The following is a 6,000-nucleotide window of genomic DNA, read 5'->3' as shown; positions in this document are numbered from 1 at the left end:
ACTATTGGAATCAGTCTTGCTGAAGAAGGCAAGACAGCGGCTATACTTCATTAGGAGTTTGAAGAGACTTGGCATATCAACAAATACACTTAAAAACTTCTATAGTTGTACCATGGAGCGCATTCTGACAGACTGCATCACTGTCTGGTATGGAGGGGCTACTGCACAGGATCGAAAGAAGCTACAGAGAGTTGTAAATCTAGTCAGCTCCATCTTGGGTACTTGCCTACAAAGTACCCAGGACATCGTTATGGAGCAGTGTCTCAGAAAGGCAGCATCCATTATTAAGGACCCCCAGCACCCAGGGCATGCCCTTTTCTCACTGTTACCATCAGGTAGGAGATACAGAAACCTGAAGGCACACACTCAGCGATTCAGGAACATCTTCTTCCCCTCTGCTATCCGATTCCTAAATGGACAATGAACCCTTGGACACTAACTCACTTTTTTTAATATACAGTATTTCTGGGTTTTTTTGCAAGTTTTAAATCTATTCCTATATGTATACTGTAATTGATTTATTTATTGTTATTATTATTATTATATTTATTTATGTTTCTCTTCTATATTATGTATTGCATATATTATGTACTGCTGCTGCTAAGTTAACAAATTTCATGTAATAAACCTGATTTTGATTCTGATTCTGGACTGCAGGAAGCTGTTATTGCTGTCTCCTATGGATTCAGTGTCACAAAAGGGGAAATCCATACCATAGAAATCACTGGTTGTCAGTGGGTGGTTTTCTTCAAGACCAGGGGTAAAAAAAAAGTTCCACTAACTGGTTATTGGCCTTCTCCTTCAGTCTGCTGGGCTACAGCTGTATGTGGGGCCAGATGGAACAATGAACCTTCATCCTGCAGTCTGCTGGGAATGGTGGGCTATAGCTGTATGTGGGACCAGACGGGAGAATGAACTTTCAGCTGTATGTGGGGCCAGACGGGAGAATGAACCTTCAGCTGTATGTGGGGCCAGACGGGAGAATGAACCTTCAGCTGTATGTGGGGCCAGACGGGAGAATGAACCTTCAGCTGTATGTGGGGCCAGACGGGAGAATGAACCTTCAGCTGTATGTGGGGCCAGACGGGAGAATGAACCTTCAGCTGTATGTGGGGCCAGACGGGAGAATGAACCTTCAGCTGTATGTGGGGCCAGACGGGAGAATGAACCTTCAGCTGTATGTGGGGCCAGACGGGAGAATGAACCTTCAGCTGTATGTGGGACCAGACGGGAGAATGAACCTTCAGCTGTAGTCTGCTGGGAATGGTGGGCAACAGCCTTCACCTGCAGTCTGCTGGGCTACAGCTGTATGTGGGGCCAAAAGGAACAATCAACTGATGGGTAGCAGATAGTATGACTGCAAGCCTGTGGTGATTGAAAGTCAAACATGACATCATTGAATGTCCATCCAAAATTCTACCTGTGTTTTTTATCTTGGATTGATTCACTGCTATTTTTTTTTACTAAAGCTTGGCAAGTATGAGGTTCTGATCACTTACAACACTTTTTCTGAAACTAGTTTTTGAATTGATCTTGATACTTCTGTCTTTTTAAAATACATTTACACTTCTAGCTCGAAAGGAGGTATCAGTGATATCCAGATGTTCAATGTTGCTCCTTTGTGTCAAGCGGGTTGTAAGGATCTTCAAACTTGTATGGAGCTTGAATCTAACTTACATAATCAAATGCCAAGATAGTTGTAACATAATGACTCTGTTGCCAACTTAGTAGTCGTGCGACCACTCGAGTCCCAAAGGAGAACACGGAGATGCCTGTGCGTGACTTTGTTTAATGTGGGGAGGCTGATGCATGGGCAGTCCTTGACATTCTTGATGGGGTCAGGGTCCAGTGGCACGACATGCAAGATTACTGGGGAGCCTTCAGTGCTGCAGCCTTTCTCCGCTTTCATTGCCCTTGTGATATGTCATCACCTTCCTCCAGCTCCGCCACTGAGGTCAAGGTTGGGTCACTCTTGTCTGGACCTTCCCTCCTGAGCTTACCACCACGGGTGACTCTACCAGGATCTACACTCCAGACAGTATCGCTCTCAGGATCTCAGTAACTCACAAGCCTCCTCGCCCTGACGAGATAACAATTCTCAGAGAAGCCAGCTCAGTACATTGGAAGGAAAGTTTATGTGGGGGGAAGATCCCACTTCCTTCTCAGTCCCAAAGAAGGGTCTCGGCCCAAAAGGTTGACTATCTATTCATTTCTATAGATGCTGCCAAGCCTGCTGAGTTCCTCCAGTAGAAAAACTCATCAAAAAAGGCTCTATCTGTCCTTGGCCACAGTCTGGACTCTTTTGAGTTAGTGGTGGAGAGGAGGTCACTTAACTAACTGTTATCCACTATGGACAATCAGACACATCCTCTCCATGAATAAGCAGCAGAGCCCCCTTTCAAACAGACTCATTCAGCTCTGCTGTCACAAGGATCGTTACAGAAAGTCTTTCCTACCAAATGCAGTAAGCATATACAACAGTTCATCTCTGTGCGACAGGAGAACACACATCATTGTACAATACTCTACTTTATTATTTTGTACATTATTATTGCACATTAGTATTGTGTATATTATTATTCTGTACCTTATCATTAGTTAAGTCTGCACACTGGTAAGTGTGTTTTTAAATGTTGCTGCTGTAGTGAAAGAATTTCCCCTTTCGGGATCAATAAAGTACTTATTATTATTATTATATGACCCTGACAGACAAGCAGGTGAAATGTTGCCTCATCAGGAAGGACCGTGTAGGGCCCTGACTGATGGTGAGGGAAGAGCTGTCGGGTCAGGTGAAGCATTGATTAGAGTTACGTGCCAGAAGGGAGATCAGGACAAGGGATGCCTGACAGATGAGGAGGGACGTGTGGTCAAGCAATGACCGACAGATCACACCTCAGTATCTGCAGAAAGGAAAGCTACTGAGTTAATATTACAGACGTATCACGGATGCCCAGCCATCCCTCTTTCTTTCATTTACCTGGGAGAAGATACCGGAGCTTGAAACAGAAAAGCGTCGGGACCAGTCACCTCTACCACATCCCCTTCTCAATGGTGTGACCATGTTCTCAGACCTCTTCTCATATTGATAGTTTAGCGTTTCTATTTGCACCGCCTCAGTTTGCACCGACTAAACTTTACAGCACTGCTTTGTTTTGTGCTCGTCATTGTGTTTACTCTGTCAGCTTCATGTGAGCATGAGATTTCATAATGCCCTAAGACTTGCTGTTTTCCTTTGAATGGGTGCCATGGTTTTCTTTGTTTCGTGGCTGTCTGTGGGGAAAAAAGTCTCAGGGTTGTATACATACAGCATCCATACTTTGATAATAAACGTACTTTGAATCTTTGACTGCTCTCAGTATTACCCTTGCAGACTAAATGGAGGCATACCACAAAACTGAGCACTCAATCTGTGCCTGGTTCCTCAGGTCAAGGAGACTACATAGCGAGGAGCAAATACAATTGAAAACCAAATGACTACTGCTTCGACTGTAAGAACTGTTTGGAAGGAAGGGAAAAGAGTGGAAAAAGGACTGGAAGAACTGTTTGGAAGGAAGGAAAAAGGAGTGGAAAAAGGACTGGAAGAACTGTTTGGAAGGAAGGGAAAAGGAGTGGAAAAAGGACTGGAAGAACAGTTTGGAAGGAAGGAAAAAGGAAGAAGGGCAAAGGGCACTTCCTCTGCCCTTTGCATGGGGAAGTGCTGTGAGAAGGGGAGTGGGTGGAACCAGGGAGAAGGGAATTGTTCCTTCAGAATGCTTAAAAGAGAGGGAGGATGTTTTTGGTGGTGGAAACTCTGAAGGTGCCCAAAATTGTTAAGGATGATCTACCGAAGGTGGAGCCTGGGTGGAGGTGAGGACCAAGGGAAAAGGCAACAGCCTCTTGCTATGGCTGAGAGGAGAAGTGGTAAAAGCAGAGATTCAGGAAATAGAGCGGAGCTGATCAAGAGTTCTGTCAAGTATGGGACAGGGGAAGTTGTGGTTCAGGAAAAGGAAGACATCTCGGAGCTACCTATCTGCAAAGTCACATCATTAGAGTAGATGGAACAGAAATGGAGTGAAAAGCTTACAGAAAACAGTTTGGGCAGCTTTGTAGTCAAGTTAGCTGAAGGCGTCCTTGAGCTGTATTGGATATTAGTTGCTAATATAGTCAATGAGATGGAGACAGAAAATTACAGATGAGTAGGAGAGAGCTGAGTGCAAGCTGGCAGAGAGCTTGGACCCATGTGAGTGCCCATAGCCATGGTTTTATTCCTGGGGAAAAGGAATGGGGTTGAAGGAGGAATTATAGAGTCAGCGAGTTATAAGCCCTTCAGCCCAACTCATCCATGCTGACAGGATGTCAATTTGAACTAGTCCCATTTGCCCAAATCCCTTTAAAACACTTCCTTTTGTATGGATCTGACTTTTAAATGCTGTGAAATCATTTCCTTGGGCCTCATTCCATACAGTGACACCCTCTGCTGAAAAATTTTCCCCTTGGATGCCTTTCAAATCCCTCCCCCTCCCACCTTAAACCTATGCCCTCTCATTCTGGATTTCCTCACACCTGGGAGAAGGTCTGTGTGCACTCACCTTAGATACAGATTTATTGGTTACAAGTAGTGAAATGCATTAAAAATCAGTACACCAACATAGGTGTCAACGTAGCATGCCCCCAGTGTTGAACACAGCAACAACACAAGACAACAACATCAAAAAAACAACAGCAAAGCAAGCCCCTATCCACCCCCTCCCAACCCCTCACACACAGGCTTCCAACCCAAGAACAGGCCGCCATCATGCTTTTATACACCTCTGTAAGGTCACCCCGTTTCCCATACGCCAAGGAGGGAGGCCCTAGATCTACTCAACCTCTCTATGTACCTGAGTTTGCCCAAATCCCTCTATATACTTGTTGGGGAGAAGTAGACTGTTGAAGTGGTGGAGAGCATCAGTAGTGTCACGGCTGAGGTGTAAAGGGACTAAACTGGGAAGGAAGGATGGAGCCAACCTCCATCATGTGTGGGATCTTTCCATGCATGTTCTGTCTGCAGTGGTTGTGAAGCCTGGTCCAGATCTCCAGCTGCTGCGCCAATCCATCTCCCCACCGACAATGCCGCAGAAGGATGGGTGGGGCTGCCGTGTTAGGAACACCAGAGACTCTGCTTGCGCTGGAAATCCACAGCAACCCACACTAAACACTGGAGAAACTCAGCAGGCCAGGCAGCATCTAAGAAAAAGAGAAAGTAAACAGGCCAAGCCCTTCATCAGGACTAGCCAAGAAGGGAAATAGGTCAAACTAAGAAGGGGTGGGGAGGGGAGGAAGAAGTATTAGGTGGTAGGTGATAAGGAGCTGGGAAAGGGGGTGATAACGAGCTGGGAAGTTTATAGGTGAAAAAGATAAAGGGCTGGACAAGGGAGAGTCTGATAGGAGAGGGTAGAAGATGTTGGATGAAAAGAAAGGTGGAAGAGCATTGGAGAGAGGTAATGAACAGGTAATAAGATAAGGTGAGAGATGGACCTTCCAAATTGCCCCCCAAAAACTCCAGCCACTGCTGTTCTGCCGTCATTTCCGCTCTCAATCAACTTCAGCCAGCTCTTCCCTCATACTTTATTCCACTGTAATACCGATACATCTGAGTTTAGTTTATCCCTCCTGTGGTTTGCAGGATGAATTCTATCACATTATGATCACTGCTTCTGAAGGGTTCCCTTACCTTAAGCTCCGTAATCATATCTGGTTCATTACAGAACATCCAGTCCAGAATTGCCTTTCCCCTCATGGACTCAAGCACAAGCTGATCTAAAGAGCCATCTTGTAGGCATTCTGCAAATTCCCTCTCTTGGGATCCAGTACCAAGTTGTTTTTCCCAGTCTACCTGCATGTTGAAATTCCCCATGATCATTATAATATTGTCCTTTTGATATAACTTTGAAAGCCGGAGAGAATTATTGGAGAACAGTGCAGCTTGAATTAGGCCTTACACATAATGTGCTGGAGGAGCTCAGAAGGTCAGGTAGCATC

Source organism: Hypanus sabinus, chromosome 12, assembly GCF_030144855.1.
Source record: "Hypanus sabinus isolate sHypSab1 chromosome 12, sHypSab1.hap1, whole genome shotgun sequence".
Classification (NCBI taxonomy): domain Eukaryota; kingdom Metazoa; phylum Chordata; class Chondrichthyes; order Myliobatiformes; family Dasyatidae; genus Hypanus; species Hypanus sabinus.
This window is presented reverse-complemented; position numbering follows the sequence as displayed.